The 20,405-nt window shown below is 42.3% G+C and overlaps 1 non-coding gene across 1 annotated transcript; it reads left to right on the forward strand.

The window, feature by feature from the left end:
- The first annotated feature begins 2,561 nt into the window (after positions 1-2,561).
- On the forward strand, positions 2,562-2,680 carry LOC145403165 (5S ribosomal RNA). Its single transcript, XR_013897939.1, has one exon. It is a non-coding gene; the product is annotated as a 5S ribosomal RNA (ribosomal RNA).
- Positions 2,681-20,405: the final 17,725 nt, after the last annotated feature.

A 20,405-nucleotide genomic window follows, 5' to 3' on the forward strand; every position in this document is an offset into this window, starting at 1 on the left:
AGAGTGGATAGACAAAGATTGTGGAAAGTATTAAGAATATATGGAGTAGATGGGAAGTTGCTGAATGCTGTGAAGAGTATGTATGAGAGTGCTAAGGCTGCAGTGCATGTGGATAGTGAACTGAGTGAATTTTTCTAATTGAAGGTTGGGTTGAAACAGGGATGTGTCATGTCTCCATGGTTGTTCAATCTGTATATGGATAGGGTTATAAAAGAGATACAAGGTAGGGCAGTGGATGTTGGAGTGACCCTAATGAGAGAGGGCAGTGTTTGGAAACTCCCTGTATTGTTGTTTGTAGATGACTGTGTTGTTAAGTGAAGACGAAGGGGAGCTGCAAGGCTTGGTGGATGAGTTTGGGAGAGTGTGTAAGAAAAGGAATCTAATGGTGAATGTAGGGAAGAGTAAAGTTATGGTCTTTGAGAGAGGTGAAGTCAGTGAATGTACAGTGAGGTTGGATGATGAGGAAATTGAAAATGTGAGTACGTTTAAGTACTTGGGTAGTGTGATGAGTAAGGATGGAAGTTTGGAGGGTGAAATGCTTGAAACGGTACAACAAGGAAGAAAGGTTGCTGGTTTTTTTGAAGGCAGTGATAAGAAACAGAGAAGTGAGCATGGAAGTGAAAAAGTTACTACATGATAGTAATGTGATACTAACTCTAACGTATGGATGTGAAGCTTGGAAGTTGTTGGAAGGGTACAAGTCAAGAGTGAGAGTGGTGGAAATGAGTTATTTGAGAGGAGCCTGTGGAGTCACATGGAGAAACAGACTGACACATGAGGATGTGAAGGAGCATTGTGGTGTGGATGTGGATGTGATAGGAATCGTTAGGAGAAACACACTGAGGTGGTTTGGTAATGTGGAGAGGATGGAAAGAGAGAGACTGACAACGAGAGCGTATGTGAGTGAGGTGGAGGGGGAGAGAGGGAGGAGAAGGCCAAGGATGAGATGGAGGGATGGAGTGGAGAGGTATATGAGAGGGGTGTGTGAAATGGGAGCAGGGCAGTGAAATGGTGGGGGACAGGGTGACGTGGAGGCGATTTGTTTGTGGCCACCCCGTATAAGGGATTAAGATATCTGGCAATAGACAGGGAGATAGATTCAAATTATTGTTATTAGATATCAATGCACAGTGGGCTCGCATAGTAAGCGTGATCACAGTGTGTGAATTGCATAGTACATGAGTGACCAAAAAGCATACCCATAAAACTTTGAATGTGCAAGTTTAGCCCACAATGCGCAAGGCAGAGGCAAGGAGTGGCCCAAAACCGCTATTTTCTCAGACTACACGACCTCCCTCCCCACACGATGCGCCCATCGTGACTCAGAGCCTCATGGGGAAGGTGCTCAAGAGGAGTTTACAATAAGATCTCACCAATAACGACTTCGACAATAATGTTTTTGGCAATAACACTAAGTTAGAATAGATACCCAGTTTCTAATATAACGTTTGGATTCACTTGCATGATGGTTATTTTGCGAATGCCAAGTTTTTATATAACAAATACATCCATAACAAGATGAGGAATGAAACAGAGAAACAAGAAGAGGTGAAGGAAATTGCCAAAAATGTGAGCAGTAGCGAGGAGATGGAGGATCCTCCCCTCATCACTTCCCCTGACTCACCCGCCACCATCCCCTCCACCTCCACTACCCCACCTGACTCACCAGCTACCTCCCCCTCCACCTCCACAGCCCCAACTGACTCACCTGCTTCACCTGGCATACCTGCAACCCCCATGATAATGATTGTCTCTGGATTCTGGAAGAAATAAACATTCGACAGGTTTTAAATTTATTTGTCAAAGCCTGGAATAATACAACACGGCAACTGTTAAACTCGCGTGGTGTGGCCAGGGCAGCAGTGGCGCTCTAAGTGTGTCACCGCGCCTCAGAACCCCCTGCTATTTGAGTCCATCAGGCCTGTCGTCTACTGTTGTTAAGGTGACTGACCATAGTTTTGTTATTTTAGCTATATCTGTAGTATACAGTATGTCTTAAACATTTTCCCTTTATTATATCTCTAAGGTTAAAAAAATATCAATATCTGAGGGGGTCCCACCCATACGTTATATTTCCCATAAGATTATGTATTCACAGTACGCGAAATCACAATGTGCAAGGTCGTGGATCGCCCATCCACTCGTGCAAAGTGTGAGCCCACTGTACTGTATTTGCATTCGTACTGAAGCACTTAGGCAATGTATTCGTATTTGTCGAATAATTTGAAGAATGCTTAAAGATTTATTACCAGAAATAACCATCCACATGACTAACTTTAGTCTGAATGCATAGAGAGGTACTACAATATGTTATGAGATGTTTGTTGATAGAGCATTACTATAAAATGGAATGTGATGTGAACCATGCGAAGTTGGAATGTGATGTAAACCATATGAAGTTGGTGTTGCTCAATATGTCCAGTATGTTTGAGACGGTACTGTTAAACATATCCGGCATGTATTGGTATGGAGTACAGACGATGAAATGTAGGTAAGAGTGACTCTGTCCTCTGTCACCAACACAAGAGATAAGTTGTGTGAGCTTAAATTTGTGAGTGAGTGCCAACGGCCATACCACGTTGAGTACACCGCTTCCCGTCCGATAAGCGAAGTTAAGCAACGTTGGGTCTGGTTAGTACTTGGATGGGTGACCGCCTGGGAACACCAGATGCTGTTGGCATCCCTACGTGTCAAGTGGGGTTGGTGGAGGATTAGTGCCCCTCCCTGTAAAACAATTAACTCTAAGCCCTTGGCCACCCCGTCTGGGATACATGGCGTCTGGCAATGAATGAATGAATGACATAATGAAATCCTACAGCCAAGATTCGGAGCATGAATTGTGATCTCAGCTTCAAGCAGCAATTATGCTAATGACTAAGTTCGACTGATAAAACCTACCTATACTATTGACTATAAAGAATTATATTACTAAGATGATGGGCATAATAAATGTATAAGGAGTCAATTTAACTTGTGCATGGATAATCGTATTATCATTTAATAATATTTATTTTCTCTCCAGGTTCTATAATTTTAACTTAGAGATTCAACTAAGAATATATGTTCATGCAAAAGTGGGAAGGGGGACATCCCATGCTAAGGGGGGCAGCATCTCACAAAAAGGAGGGAGCCAAGTATCACGAGTCTCAAGATAAGACTATGCAGTATAACAGAAATGTGCATACCATTTCTAGGAATAACTGGTGAGGAAAAAGGTGGGGGAAGACAATCATCATGACAACTGAACTTTTGTCCAGAGAAATTAGTGTCATCATAATGATGACATCCAGGGCATGGGGGGGTGGTTTAATTCTGTTTTGGAGGTCATCACAGGTACGACTTTTAATACCCGCCGATGAATTCAAGTTTAATGACATAAATGCTAATAGGTAATCTTAGGTGAAGATTACTTTAGGTGTAAATTACTGATGGATAGAGGTTGAAATATTAGTAGTATATCAATAGAAATACCTTCAGTTTCAAGTTATGAAAAGAAACATGGAAATTATGGTAAAAATACTGTACATACAGTAAACCCTTGATATACTGAACCCTCTTTTAATGAATTTGGTGTTATCAACCATCTTGAGCAGGCTGAATGTTATGTTCATTTGACGAATTTTGTTTGGTAAAAGAATGGACATAGGAAACACCAACCAGCGTGATGCCCTTAAACACACACACACACACACACACACACACACACACACACACACACACACACACACACACACACACACACACACACACACACACACACTCCTTTGCATCCTGCAGAATGCCTCATCTGTCTCTGGGTGACCAGCATTATATGGGGAGCCATAAACAGAGCATTTATTGAGAAAAAGAGCCATTTAGATTTAGCTGTACATTATTGTGTACAACTGTATAGTTGAACAATGCTCTGTATTTAATGAGCTTCGTTCCATAAAAGTCAAGATGCCTGGGAAATTACAGAACAGTATGGTGATTTAATGAACGATCGGCTTTCACGTTAAGGGTCTGGAACCAATTAGTTTGTTATATTTTCAAGAATACTCCCCCAGTATCCCTGCTTGTCGTAAAAGGCGACTAAAAGGGTTGGCGGAGGATTAGTGCCCCTCCCCGGAAAACAACTAACTAAAAAAACAAACAAGAAGCCTCGGACAAGGACTGACCAAACGTTGACGACCCAGGACCAGACAAAGGACTTGGTAATGAGTACATGGAATGTAAGAGGAGCGAATGATGAGGTGAAAGAGAGAGAGATTGTCCAGGTGCTTGAGGGTGCAAAAGTGGATGTATGTGGAATATCTATCTATTGCCAGACGCCTCAATCCCGTTTGGGGTGGCCACAAACAAATCGCCTCCAAGTCGCCCTGTCCCCCGCCATTTCACTCCCCTGCTCCCAACTCACACCCCCCTCTCTCATATACCTCTCCACCCCATCTCTCCATCTCATCCTCGGCCTCCCCCTCCCTCTTTCCCCCTCCACCTCACTCACATACACTCTCTTCGTCAGTCTTTCACCCTCCATCCTCTCCACATGGCCAAACCACCTCAGTGTGTTCCTAATAACGCTTCCTATCACATCCACATCAACACCACAACGCTCCTTTATATCCTCATTCGTCAGCCTGTCTCTCCATGTGACTCCACAAGCTCCTCTTAAATAACTCATTTCCACGGCTCTCACTCTTGACTTGTGTCCTTCCAACGACGTCCAAGCTTCACTTCCGTACGTTAGAGTTGGTATCACAATACTGTCATGTAGTAACTTTTTCACTTCCATGCTCACTTCCCTGTTTCTTATCACTGCTTTCAAAGAACCAGCAACCTTTCTTCCCTGCTGTACCCTTTCAAGCATTTCACCCTCCAAACCTCCATCCTTACTCATCACACTACCCAAGTACTTAAACGTACTCACATTTTCCAGTTCCTCACCATCCAACCTCGCTGTACATTCACTGACTTCACCTCTCTCAAAGACCATCACTTTACTCTTCCCTACATTCACCTTTAGATTCCATTTCTTACACACTCTCTCAAACTCATCCACCAAGCCTTGCAGCTCAGTGGAATAACTGAAACAAAATGGAGAGGAGAAAGTGTGAGAGAATGGGAGTATGGATGGGGTATATGTGCAGGAGTAGATGAGAATGAGAGGGCAAAGGAAGGAGTGTGTATAGTTGTGAGTAAAAGATGGAAGAAGAGCATAAGACACTATGGATCAGTTGGGTCAAGGATTGTGTGGGTAAAGTTGAAAGTTGGAATACAAACGTGGGCGATTGTGTGTGTGTATGCGCCAACGCAAGATTGTGCTAGAAGAGTGAGAGAAGAGTTCTGGACAAATGTGGAAGTGTGCATGGAAAAGTTTGGAAGGAATGAGAGAGTGTTTTTGATTGGTGATATGAATGGTAAAGTTGGGAATGTGAAGGTGGATGGAATAGTTGGTGAGTGGGGTGTGCCTGCTGAGATAGATGAGAATGGGAGTGCGTTAGTGGACATTTGTGCTGGGAGGGGGTTGGTGATAGCCAATACCCTCTTCAGGCATAAAATGATCCACAGGTATACATGGCGAGTGATGAGAAGGGTGGGTGGTGAACTGAATGAAAGGAAGGCAATGATTGATTATGTGTGTGTGGATGAAAGGATGCGAAGATGTGTAAAGTATGCAAGAGTGTATAGAGGTTGGGGGAGTGGACTTTCTGACCACTACTTGGTGGTGGCCAGAATTAGGATGCAAGTAAGATGGAGGAATAGAAGAAGGGAAAGACGAGAGGAAGGAGTAGTTGCAAGGAGAGTGGAAAGGTTACAAGAGGATGAGAAAAAGGCAGAGTATAAGAGAGAAGTGGAGGAACGATTGGGCAAATATGAATTGGAGCAGATGGGAGACGTGGAAGGTGTGTGTAAGATATTTACAGAAGAAATATGTGCAGCATGTGATGTGGCGTGTGGAAGGAAGAGAAGACAGAGGGGGGTGCAAGGAACAGCGTGGTGGACTGAAGAGGTGAAACAGGCTGTGGCACAAAAGAAGAAAGCATACAATGAATGGATGAGAAATAGGGGCGTAGAAGAAGTTGAGAGACGGAAGAGAGAGTTATATGTGGAAAGGAAGAGAGAGGTGAAAAGATTAGTAAGAGAGAGTAAGAAGAGAGTGGATGAGGAATTTGGAAGGAATTTGAGTGTAAAGTGGAAGGACTGTAAGAAAATGTTCTGGAGAGAAGTGAAAAGAGTAAGACAGGGTGGAAGTGAAGTTAGCAGGGGAGTGAAAGATAAAAATGGTAGATTACTAGTGGAGGAGGGAGAAAAAGTGAGCAGATGGAGAGAACATTTTAAGGAATTGTTGAACGTAGAGGATGGAAGTAATGCGAGTATAAGTGGCTGGGGAATGGCTGGGAGAAGGAGGGAGGTGAGAAGACAGGAAGAAATCAGTAGGATAGAAGTTGTGGAAGCAATGAAGAAAGTTAAATCAGGGAAAGCCCCAGGAATTGATGGAGTGTGTGGTGAAATGCTGAAGCATGGGGGAGAGATAGTAGTAGAATGGATGTGGAAGATGTGGAGATTGGCCTGGGAGGAAGGTAGAGTCCCGGAGGATTGGAAGTCAGGTATAATTATTCCCTTGTACAAAAGAAAAGGGGAAAAAGAAGTGTGTGGTAATCATAGGGGCATTTGTCTTCTTAGTATAATAGGAAAAGTGTATGGTAGGATACTTATAGACAGAGTTAGAGAAAGAACAGAGAAATTAGTTGGAGAAGAACAGGGAGGCTTTAGGAAGGGAAGAGGTTGTGTAGATCAGATATTCATTCTTAGATCTTTAGTGGAAAAGTTTCTAGAGAAGGGAAAGAAGTTGTATGCGGCGTTCATGGATTTGGAGAAAGCATATGACAGGGTGGATAGACAAGGATTGTGGAAAGTGTTAAGAATATATGGAGTAGATGGGAAGTTGTTGAATGCTGTGAAGAGTATGTACGATGATGCGAAGGCTGCAGTGCGTGTGGATGGTGAACTAAGTGAATTTTTCTCTTTGAAAGTTGATTTGAAACAGGGATGTGTCATGTCTCCATGGTTGTTCAATCTGTACATGGATGGGGTAATAAAAGAGGTACAAGGTAGGGTAGTGGATGTTGGAGTGGCCCTGGTGAGAGAGGATAGTGTTTGGAAACTCCCTGTGCTGTTGTTTGCAGATGATACTGTGTTGTTGAGTGAAGACGAAGGGGAGCTGCAAGGCTTGGTGGATGAGTTTGAGAGAGTGTGTAAGAAACGGAACCTAAAGGTGAATGTAGGGAAGAGTAAAGTGATGGTCTTTGAGAGAGGTGAAGTTAGTGAATGTACAGCGAGGTTGGATGATGAGGAATTGGAAAATGTGAGTACGTTTAAGTATTTGGGTAGTGTGATGAGTAAGGATGGAGGTTTGGAGGGTGAAATGCTTGAAAGGGTACAGCAGGGAAGAAAGCTTGCTGGTTCCTTGAAAGCAGTGATAAGAAACAGGGAAGTGAGCATGGAAGTGAAAAAGTTACTACATGACAGTATTGTGATACCAACTCTAACGTACGGAAGTGAAGCTTGGACATTGTTGGAAGGACACAAGTCAAGAGTGAGAGCAGTGGAAATGAGTTATTTAAGAGGAGCCTGTGGAGTCACGTGGAGAGACAGGCTGACGAATGAGGATATAAAGGAGCATTGTGGTGTGGATGTAGATGTGATAGGAAGCGTTATGAGGAACACACTGAGGTGGTTTGGCCATGTGGAGAGGATGGAGGGTGAAAGACTGACGAAGAGAGTGTATGTGAGTGAGGTGGAGGGGGGAAGAGGGAGGGGGAGGCCGAGGATGAGATGGAGGGATGGGGTGGAGAGGTATATGAGAGAGGGGGGTGTGAGTTGGGAGCAGGGCAGTGAAATGGCGGGGGACAGGGCGACTTGGAGGCGATTTGTTTGTGGTCACCCCAAACGGGATTGAGGCATCTGGCAATAGATAGATAGATAGATTTAGGTCTATATCTAGAATATGTGTCTGGCAATAGATAGATAGATAGATCTAGGTAGAGCTCTTGAAATCTAATGTCAAACTGATGAATTTCAGTGAAATAGCTAATCATTATGGTAAATATGATAATCCTCATTAGAAGCCAATTTTGTTATATTACCTGTTCTGTAGTGCTTTGTCCACTCTCTACACTTTATAGGCCAATTTCCATAGGCAAAGTACATAATACATTTCATTCTTTGTGTTGTGACATCTGAAAAACACATAGGCCTACTGGGAGTAAACCTGCAGACAGCATTTTTAGAGCTATGGTTTTTGTTCTCTTTATCTTCAGCATAATCATGAATCAGTGCTGCTGTGAAGGCCTGAGGCTGATTCCTCTACATCTACAAGTATGACCCAATCCACAATACCATCTACCTGAAGGGAGAAAGAACACTACAAACCTGCACATCCACACCAGAAGCTTATTATTGACAAAATTGTCATCTTCATTTCCTGAGCCCTACAATCAGTGTCACCTACAGATCCATGGGAATTTATGGATTCAATAAGTACACTGGATCCTCGATATGTTATCTCAAGTTGTAGCCTCTTGTCAACAACTTAGCTATTTAAAAAAAAAAAAAAAAAAAAAAAAAAAAAAATTGTGAAGAGCTACAACAAAGTGTTATCCCCATAATGTAACTTGTCCCACACAATAATACTGCTGTAGATATCCGGAGTAACAGACAAATCTGCTGCCTTCAAGGAGTGACTGCCACTTCATGCATGAGTTGGGGCCACACTCAATAATGTTATCCTGTTGGAGGTTTACATGTTGTCACACCTCAGAAAATAAGCTTATGGACTCTGGGGATATAGTAAATTTCTTTACGATCACCAATAAAGTGTCTCATGTGATCACAGGCAATGTAGGCTATCAGACATGACTAAAGCTTTCTCCTTAGCTTGACCCAAGCCCCCCAAACAAGAATATCACATTCTACAAGTAGAAAGGTTTGATAATGGTTCAAAGAATGACTCAGAATCAGGCAGTGAATCTCTAGAGGTACATAACTCTTCAGATGATATATTTGGTTTCCTTCCTGAACATGACCCCTGTGTTTCACACACTGCAGCTTTTTCTAAAAGATGGAATGAGAGAAGCTGGATCACTACATAAAGCTGTATCAAATGTGTCTGCTTTAATGGCAAATGTCAGAAATCTACTCATGCAACAGATTTGCTAGAGGGATAGGGCAGACTTCATACAGCAACACCAACACAATGGATTTCTGAAGTTAATACAATTAGGTCCTTACTGAAAATTCCTGAAGAAAAGTTGGACAAACCAGAGACTACTATATTTAAGCCTACTCATCACAGTCAGATTGTGCTTACTGAATTGGTAGCAGTTTTGGAACCGTTTGCTGAAGCAACAAATTTCACACAATGTCAGAACATTCTCACATCTAGCTATTGTACGTCACACTATGTCCTACGACTGAACTCTGAGTTAAGTAACATGCAGTCAAGGTACAACAGTCATAGTGAAGCTTAAAAAGTTACTCCAAACTTGACTAACACCTTATGAACACCATTCTGTCTTCTGTTTAGCTGCTGTCTTAGGCCCCAGGTTCAAACTTAATTGGTACATTAATCATCCTGGTGCATATGACTTTACCCATCCATCCATCACCTAATCCTATGCCACCCCATGAGCAGTGTAGGAGCCTGGGGCTAGGCAAGTTGGTTCTGACATTTAAGATGAGTGACCAGCTTCACTCATCCCTGAGTGGCATTATGTGAGCAATAAATCCCAACCATCTCTTGGATATAAGCCTACACAGGCTCAATCCTACTGGAGTGGCTGAATTACTCACTAAACCAACAGGCACCACAATTTGGTTACATGGTTACCATATGCACTACATTTCACACAACGTATCCCACTACGTTACAGGGGTTGGCGCCAGTAAGGGCATGTGGCCAGAAAACTTTGCCCCCACTACCTAGTGGCGGACTTCTGGGGGGAGGCGTGGCGGGGGTTCTGCCGGCATAGATCATGAGTCCAGGGAGAGATGGGGCTCGGGCCTGTGCTAGAGAGTACAAGGCATTGCAGTTCCCAGGCTGCCATTTCAGCCCAATAGAGAGGGGCCCGAACCTGGGAGTAGCGCCCCAGGAGACTGCCCTATCAGTGGGTGTATAATGGCGGGATAGTTGCAGTGCCAAGGCGCGCTTGAAGGGTGTCCCTGCAGCTGTCCAGACAGGGAGCCCCGAGGCCACTACCACAGCCACTGGTAAGCTGGTGGGCTAGGGGTCCCAGATCCATTGCCTGGACCTGGGACTGTGCAGTGAGTGAGGCCTGTGCTATGTCTATCCCCCTTTATTAATACTGAAGATGACAAAACAAAATAAGTTTCAAAGCAAGCCTGAGGACAGTAAATCACCCAAGGGAATGAGGGTGGGTTCATGGAATGTGGGAAGTTTGAGGGGAAGAGCGGGGGAAGTCGTTGAGGCATTCAGTAGGAGGTGGGTTGATGTGCCGTGTTTGCAGGAAGTCCGGTACAGGGGTGGATCAGCCAGAAAGATTGTTGGAAAGGACTGTTGCTATAAGTTGTTTTGGCAGGGGGGAACAGACGGATATGGAGTGTTGGTGTGATGGTTGCGGAGAAATGGGTGGAATATGTTATGAATGTTTTGAGAGTAAGCGATAGGATATTGGTAGTGAAAATTCTGTTGGGTAGAAAGATAGCTGTGATTATATCGGCATATGCTCCACAGGCAGGATTGGATGTAGCAAAGAAATATAGATTTTGGGATTATTTAATACGTGTAGTGGGTGGTATGCGGGATGATGAGATAATGATTTTGGGAGGGGACTTAAATGGTCATGTAGGTGAAGCAGCACAAGGTTATGAAGGAATGCATGGGGGATGTGCGTATGGTCTAAGGAATGCAGAAGGGGAAAGGATACTTGAGTTTGGGGAGGCAACGGACATGATTGTGTGCAACACACATTTTAGCAAAAGAGACAGTAGGTTAATTACGTATGAGTCTGGGGGAAATAGCAGTCAGATAGATTATTTTCTGGTTAGGAGGGCTGATAGGAGGTTAGTGAGGGATGTTAAAGTTATAGGAAGTGAGGAGTGTGTGCAGCAGCACAAACTATTGATTTGTGATATGGTGCTTATAGAACATGTGATGAAAAGAGGACATATGTACCTAGGAGGAAAATATGGAAGCTGAAAAACCAAATAGTAAGGGATGCCTTCTATAGCGAGTTGAAGAGAGTGGTGGCTGAACAGGGAGCTGTAGACAGAGGCGTTAATGAACAGTACAGAGCCCTCAAGAACAATTTCTTGAGAGTTACTGATGTAACATGCGGTTGGATAAGAGGACCACCAAGACATAAAGTAACTTGGTGGTGGGATGAGGGTGTAGAAGCTGCAGTTAAGGAGAAAAGAAGGCTTTTCAGGGAATGGAAGAAGGGTGGTAGCAAAGAGGAATATTTGGCTGCCAAGCGGAGGGCTAGAAGAGAGGTATACAGGGCAAAGTCTGAGTCACAGAGACTATTACTTGATAACCTAAATCATGGGGAAAGGAAAAATATGATATTTAGGGTGGCAGGTCAGGTGAAGAGGGATAATCGGGATATTATAGGTGAGCAGTGTGTGAAGAATGATGAAGGAAGGGGTGAACAGTGAGGATATTAAAGATGCATGGAGAGAGCATTATAACCGGTTGTTGAATGAGGAGTTTGACTGGGACAGGGAAGGTTTGGAGCCAGCAGATCCAGTGTCTGGCCCTTGGCCTTTGATTGATGCTGCTACTGTGAGTGAGGCAATAGGCAGGATGAAGGTGGGGAAGGCAGCAGGTGTGTCTGGGTTGACTGCCGAAATGTTGAAGGCCTCAGGCAATATAGGGGTGAGGTTAGTCACTGACCTGATAAATGGATTATTTATGAGTGTGTTGTCCCAGATGATTGGCTGAAGAGTGTAATTCTAAATGTGTATAAAGGGAAGGGTGATGCCCTGGAAAGAGGAAATTATAGAGGTATAAAGCTTTTAAATCAGATAATGAAGGTAATGGAGAGAGTTTTAGAAGGTATGATTAGAGAAAGAGTGAATATTGATGAGATGCAGTTTGGGTTTATGACAGGTAGGGGGACCACTGATGCTATATTCACTGTTCGACAGCTTCAGGAAAAATATATTGGTAGGAGAAGGGACCTTTATTTTGTTTTTGTTGATTTGGAAAAGGCTTTTGACAAAGTCCCTAGAGAGGTGGTGAAGTGGGCAATGAGAAAGCTTGGCTTCGAGAAGTGGCTGGTTAGGGTGGTTATGGCTATGTATGTGGGTGCTCACACCCAGGTAAGAGTGAATGGAGATTTGAGTGATGAGTTTTCCGTGAATATTGGTGTGCATCAGGGGTCAGTCTTGAGTCCCATGTTGTTTATCATGGTACTTGAAGCCCTTTCACGTGACTTTAGAAACGGACTCCCGTGGGAGTTGTTGTATGCTGATGATTTGGTGTTGACTGCAGAGAACGAAAGGGAGGCGGAGGAAAGGTTTAGGAAGTGGAGAGATGGTATGGGGCACAAGGGCTTAAGGGTAAATGCAGATAAAACAAAAGTGATGATATCTAGGTTTGGTGGCGGTACTGTCAAAGACGAGGGATAGTGGCCATGTGCAGTTTGCCACAAGGGCGTGGGAAGTAATTCCATCTTGTGCGGTGTTTGTGATAAATGGGTGCATAAGAAATGTAGTGGTATCAGAGGTAGACTGCGAGATAATGCTGATTTTATGTGTACGGCGTGCCGGGGTGAGCAGGTGGAGATTGTCAGACGTGAAAGGATTGAACTTGCTGGTGAATCTCTTGAGTGTGTGGAAGAATTTTGTTATTTGGGAGACATGTTGTGTGCTGGAGGTGGGGCTGGAGCTAGCTCTGTGGCTAGGGTAAGAAGTGGTTGGAAGAAGTTCAGGGAGCTCTTGCCTCTCCTGACACTGAGAGGACTCTCCCTACATGCTAAGGGGTCTTTGTATGCAGCATGTGTTAGAAGTGTAATGCTGTATGGTAGCGAGACCTGGGCAGTGAAGGAGGAAGATATTCGCCGGCTCAGAAGTACAGAAATGACAATGATTAGGTGGATGTGCAGTGCGTCCCTGCGTCCAAGGCCGGGAGGGGCTGGGTTAACGATGGAAGAGTTGAGAGGTAAGATGGGACTGGAATGTATTGGTGTTGTGATGAGGAGAGGTAGATTGAGATGGTTTGGACATGTGGAGAGGATGGGGGATGATAATTGGGTTAGGAAGGTGAGAAGTGTTAATATTGGGGGTGGGGTTGTGAGGGGAAGACCGAGAAAGACATGGGACGAGGTCATTAAGTGTGATCTCAGGGTTAAGGGACTGAACAGGGAGGCTGCAATAGATCGTGCAGCGTGGAGAGAAGCCATTAGGTGACCAAGGCCGACACATGCAAGCATGTTGGAGCCTTTAAAAACAAAAACGAAAATGACCCAGCATAGTAAATGGTTTCCTGGTGTACAGGAAACCATTTGGCTTGTCACTCACGGCAGAGTCACCAATAGACAGGGGGAAAAGGTAAGGGTGAAGGAAAGAAAGCCAGAAGAGGGAGTGTAAAGTCACCTGCAGGCAGGAGGAAGAGGAAAGAATGAAGGAAAGACACAAGAGGAAGGAAGTAAGAGAGGAAAGGGCAGACACCAAAAGCAGCACTACATCGAGTGAATGGATGGTGAGCGTCTCCACCTACCACCATAGCTTTACCCATAGGCTGTTAACACAAGAAACTGAAAAGCTGCAACAAAGCACTACATCAGGCACAGGACATTTACAGAAAGTAAAAGAAATCCACGCTTCCCCAGCCTCAAGTAAAAAAATAAACAGTTTAGCTTTATGGCCACACCTAGTCAGCCAGTTCTGCCCATTTCACCACCTGTGGAGGCAGAATTGAAAAACTACTTAGAAAGCCCCTGCACCTTGGAAGACAGCAACCCACTGCAATTCTGGAAAGCTTGTAAGACTGATTACCCATATCTATCAGGACCAGTCAAGTGCCACTGTGTTCCAGCCTCCTCTGCTCCAGTGGAGTGCACATTTAGTACTGGAGGGAAGATATGCTGGAGTAAATGTTGTAGACTCAATAAACATTCGAGATGTTAATACACTCATTAAGAGTAATGGACATTTGTCAGAGGCACAACAGTATCAGTATGTTTTATGGGTGGAGAAGTAGTTGTGTTTTTTTAATGCTATACTGTACATGCAACGGTGTTCTGATGCTACCACTTATCAGTAAATTTACTGGTAGCTTGTAGTTTTCATGCATTACATAAATGTATTAAAAAAAAAAATCTCATTCAGTTGCCTTTCACCTGTTCGTGGCCATATTATCATGAAGTTTGAAACAGATTCAGTATCACCACATAAAAGTGGCATTATTAAAAGATATCTTTAAAATTATGAAGAATATAAAAAGTGGTCAACTACGAGAAACTACTAGTGACGTTGCTTAGTATGATATCTTTATGTTGTTTCAGTTGTAACTAGGCTAATAAGAAAACACAAACTACTATGTATACTGCTATACTTAGGATAACTTTGATATCCTAGTAATGAATACTGGCGCCAGTCATGAAGTAGTTTACCACTGCATAACTTTAGTATGGTACTAGGCTGACCTACAACTCAAAGTTATTTTTTATTGATAAGTATTCATGAATGCATTCAAGAATACATTTGTGGGAAATATTTTCCCCCAGAGCAGTTGCGCTCTCTGTTTTTATCATAGTTATCCCTGGTTAAAGGCAGAGGAAAATTGAGACCGTTGTTAATTGTTCAAGCGGTTTTAATAACCCAGAACTTACGTTCTCTTTAATAATTCTTGTTATTGATAAATTAAATGCTATTGCATTTAACCCCCGTGGACAACTATACATTGTAAATACATGTAATTATGTGGTATTTTCCATTGACCTAAACTGCGTCTGCGCGTTGGATGACGTGGCAAGAAAGGAATGATTCTCCTGTTTAGCAGATGTGGAATTAAGATATTTACACAGTTAAAGGGAATATTTGGTCTAACTTTAGTTTAAGTAAAACTAAGATTAATTTGTTAGATTTACCCTGTACATATCATGACGTAATTTAACTGTATTTAGTACTGTAAATAATTAATAGTTGGCAACCTACCATTCTATGAGGGAGGTGGGTCCTGCCGCACACCGCACTCTGCTTCTAGTTCTCGTGGAGTTAACACACTCTGCTCCCAGACCTTGTGGAGTTAACACTCTGTTTCTAGTCACTCTCAAGCTAAGTTGTACATACGCACCATAAGGATGCTTGCTTGCTCAAGCAATTACACTAAGCAGCCTAATCGTCATCGGTTATCGATCACTCCCTCTTCACTAGCTAAGTAACCTTTACGAATTGGCCAATTTAAGGGGGGATTAGCTATGAGATAGAAGAGAAATAGTTATTGTAGGTGAGTTAAGGTTAAGTTACGTTTCGCCTAACTCTACGAGACTTGTTTGATTTACTTAAGAACAACTTTATAGATGAGTAACGACCTACGAGTTGTTTATTAGTAAATACCAGAAATTTCTTACATAGCGGTGCCCCGGCGAGGATACCGACTTGTATACATTAAATATTTTTCACATTTTGGTGCCCAGAAAGAAGGCCCCGATTTGTTTACCAGAACTATTAAACATTTTTCACATTTTTGGTGCCCCGACCGAGGGAGGAAAACTGATGTGTGCCGAAGCGTTGAATGTGTTTAAAGTTGCTTTTGTGGGACACAGTTTACTACCACGTTCGGTTGAAGTGGAAGACGTGGACGTACGTGTCTGTAGAGCTCCGGGAGGAAAGGCAAGCTTTTTCTCTGAAGATGAAAGGCTGAATACCGTACTAGACTGGGAGCATGACCGTACGGTCCTGTTCCTTGGAGGAAATGATATCCATGAGGACGTGGAGGTCAATGGCGTAGTGGAGAATATTTTAGCAGTGGTAGGAGCCATAGAGGGCTCTTGTAAATCCTCAGTAGCCATAACCCTCCTCGAGCCAAGGAACCTGCCATATGGCTCTCCAGTTTGTTATGGAACATATAAATCTATTAGCAGAGCTGTAAACCAAAAGTTGCAATGGGCCAGGAAGGGAAGGGATTTCATACATTTTAATGCCAAGCCCTTCCAAGCAATGTTGAAAGCTGATGGTATACATTGGAACCGTCATGGTAGGGAAGCGGTTCTGCCGAAATTTATAAATTATGTAGAACATAAGAAAGGAGAGTTCTATGCTGTACAAGCTATGGGTGGGCCTATGGAGTATTGAGGTAATTAATTCTGAGCTCGGGGAATATGGGTGTTTTGGCTACTGAGTGTGGGTATGAAATAAAACCCTAGAGGTTTAATAACCCTGGGGAATAAGTTGAAATTATAGACCTAATCCCTGCACTCCTCAAAATTAAATAATTAGCTAAGCCGTAATGAATATTTGGAAATTCAAAGAGGGGATAATTTGCACAATGAGGACTTAATCCCTACCCTCTTCAAAATTTAAAATAATCAAATCATTACTAAGTTGAGGTAAAATTGTGGTTGGAATTCATAATTAAATTATTAAATTAGAACCCCGTCAACATGTCTGTTTCTTTATTGCAAAGATCTTCTAGTAGTAAGGCAGGATGGGTAACTAGAGCCATAAATGATTGTAACCAGTCGTTGGACCAAATACCTCTGTCCAAGGAGAGAATAAATAGTCTCCTAAATATCCTGAAAGATCGATGGCATAAGTACCACGAGAGTTAACTTTAGAAGCGGCTATAGTAAAGGCTGAGAATAAGGAACTCTTAGAGTCAGAAACTACGAAGTTTGAAAACAAATTAGAAGAATACTTAACTGTAGTAAAGACACTAGAGTCAAAATTAGCTGACACTGCTGCAGAAACACAAGTTGTGGCACAGCAGAGTAGAGCTGTGTTACCACAAATAACGCTTCCGGAGTTTGATGGGGAGCAGAACTGGAAATCCTTCTGGGACCAGTTCAAATATTTGGTACACGATAGAACGGATCTCCCTAAAGTCACCAAACTTACGTATTTGTTAGGACAGGTCAAAGGAACACCATATCAACTGATAAAAGAATTACCAGTAGAAGAAAATAACTATGAGGTGGCTTTGACCATCCTTAGACAAAATTACGAAGACAGGGAGCAAGTTATAAATCAATTATTGAGGCCTCTAATAGAATTACCCACGCCTAGGCACGATTTTGATTCCTTGCAAAAATTTAGAATAGCAGTAAGTTGTAATTTAAAGGCCTTAGGTACTTACGAAGATATTAAGACATCAGATTGGGTGCTTTCAAGAATTGTGTCCTTAAAGCTACCACCGAAAACCAAGGATGCCTTGTATGGTAGGTACCAGAAGGATAATTTCTCTTGTGAAGAGATTGAGGAAGGCTTGATGCAACTCTGTAAACATTTGCAAGGAACATTAACCACTACTGAGGTCAAACAGAAGACTGAAGTAAAGAAAAAACCCACTAACCAACTGATTGGGAAAGTTAAGTCAGAGAAGACTAAATATGTGCCTAAAGAAGAGATAGGTACTTTCCTTAGCTCCACAAAGGCCGAGGATAAAGTATTAAAGATAAGGAATAGACATGCTAAGGATATTAAGGAAATAAACCCTTCCATGGTAAAAGACGGGAAAGTTTGTGTCTTTTGTGGTGAGCAACATTCCAGTGTATCTTGTCAACAGTACCCTGATTATGCTTCTAGAGTAGGGAAGCTTCAGGAACTGGGGTGTTGTATAATCTGTATGAACTCCGAACATACTCCCGCGGACTGTAAGACTAAATTAAATCTTTGCTTTAAATGCAAAAAAGATCATCATCATAGTGCTTTATGCCCTAGGATGAAAACTGAGGTTCCTAAACCTGCAAGCGTTAATATGACAATTGCAAAAGGGAATGCTCCATTAGTAATGCCAGCTGCAGTACCAATAGCAGATGTGAAAGTATTGGTTGAGAATAGAAACCAATTAGTATGTACCCTGTTTGATACGGGTGCTCAGAAAACTTTCATTTCTGCAGACATTGTGGAGAAATTAAAGTTACCAGTTATCGGCAAGGTAAATCTAGCCATTACAGGATTCTTAACAACTAAGAAAGCTCAGTCGTTTGATTTAGTTAGACGTGTAATACAATTAGGCGGATATAAATGCCGTATAACAGCAGCTGTGCTTGATACTATGGAGACAAGTATATACATAAAGGGATTGAAGGAAACCTCTGATCATCTACAAAGCTTAGGGATAAAGTTGGCTAAACAGAATGTGGAATCAGATACTGTGGGTCCCATAAAAATGATAATTGGTTCTGATTATTGTGGAAGATTCCTACATAGGACTTTCAAAAGGAATAAGGTACAGTTGTTCAAGAGCCCAGGAGGTAACCTTATTATGGGTCAGTTGCCTTTTCCAAAACAAGTTAAAGGAGAGGCCAAACTAATAGACTCAGTCTTTGTTACCCCCACACAGTCACTGATGGTAGCTAGAATAGGTGCAGAATTAGAATCTACTCAGTTAAATGACTTGTTGGATGAAAATATTGAACCTGTACACAAACTGTGGGACCTAGACAGTGTAGGAATACACTCTGAGGAACCAACCCCTGAAGATAAAATAACATTGGACTTGTATAATCAGTCTGTGGAATTTAAGGATGGACAGTATTGGGTAGGATTACCATGGAAACTAAACCATTCAGAGTTACCAACAAATTACCAAGCAGCTAAAGCTCAGTTAAATTCTCTTCTAAGAAGGTTGAGAGATAAACCAGAACATCTGATCCTATATGATAATATTATAAGGGATCAATTGAAGAATAAATTTATAGAAGAGGTAGAATACCCTGTTAACCACAAAGAAGGACACTACTTACCACATCATGCTGTAAGCAAGGATTCAGTAACTACTCCCATAAGGATAGTATTTAACTGTAGTAGTAAAGCGTCCAAGAGATCAGCTAGCTTGAACGATTGCCTATACTCTGGACCTACACTAACAGAGAAGGTAGGGAATGTGTTACTAAGATTTAGAGAGAAACCTTACGCTTACACAGCAGACATTAGTAAGGCTTTTCTCAGTATAGGACTGAGAGTTGAGGATAGGAAATTTACAAAATTCCTCTGGCCTCATGATCCTCAAAATGAGGATAGTCCATTGAAAACTTACTGTTTCCGACTGGTGCTCTTTGGCTCTTGTGCTAGTCCTTTCCTACTTTGCAACACTTTAAAGCATCATTTTGAAAATGTCAAATGTCCAGAAATAGGGCAGGCTTTTTATATGGATGATTTGCAAGGTGTTGCTGATACAGAGTCGGAAGCTTTGAAGGCTTATGAAGTAGCCAATTCCGAATGTGGGAAGGCAAATTTGCCGTTACAGAGCTGGAAAACAAATTCACCGTTTTTGAGGAATAAAATACAAGAGGACTATCCAGATTCTGATATTCCCAAAATTCAAAATGTGTTAGGTCTTAACTGGGATACAACAGCTGATGTAATAAGTTTGAAACCAATTAAGTTCTTTGATGTCACTCTCACCAAGAGGTCCTTGTTAAGTCAGGTTTCCAAGCTATTTGACCCATTAGGATTTGTCAGTCCTACAGTTATTAGGGGCAAATGTTTAGTACAGGAGGCTTGGCGAGAAAAGTTAGACTGGGACACTGAATTAGGTGAGACATATGTGGAACAATGGGAACAGATTAGAAAGGAGTTTGAAACTACATCAAACATATGTATTCCCAGGAAAAAAAACAGTAATGAGAAGTCGCACTTACACATATTTTGTGATGCTTCTCAAAGGGCCTATGGAGCAGTAGCTTATTGCGCAACAGGAGAGGAGAGTAAGATTATAATGTTCAAAGCCAGAGTTGCGCCAGTTAAAGAAAGAACCCTACCTCAAATGGAATTGGCTTCCATAGAAGTAGGAACTAAATTGGCCAGGTATATAACCACTACTCTTGATACTCAGTTTGAGGATATTTACATATGGACTGACAGTGAGATTTGTCTTTACTGGATAGGGAAGGAAGACAGTAAAATTCCTTTCGTCCGTAACAGAGTGAAGACTATTAAAGAGCTGTCTTCCAAATTTAATTTCATGCATGTGTCCTCCAAACAAAATCCAGCTGATCTGCTCTCGAGAGGTTCGACCGTAAAGAGACTGATCAAAGATAACTTGTGGTTTAAAGGTCCTAAATGGTTACTCACTAAGGATTGGCCTGAACAGAAACAGTACAGTATTGCCGAGGTTAGTGTAGTGAACTTGGATCCTTTTGTACCTGAGCCAGAAGTAATTGACATCAGCCGATTCTCATCGATAAGACAACTTCTAAATACTACTAAATTGGTTGTTGAAATTTTGAATAAGAAGG

The sequence above is a fragment of the Coenobita brevimanus genome, chromosome 6 (assembly GCF_032717465.1).
Source record: "Coenobita brevimanus isolate Jiangsu-jjx chromosome 6, ASM3271746v2, whole genome shotgun sequence".
In the NCBI taxonomy this organism is placed as follows: domain Eukaryota; kingdom Metazoa; phylum Arthropoda; class Malacostraca; order Decapoda; family Coenobitidae; genus Coenobita; species Coenobita brevimanus.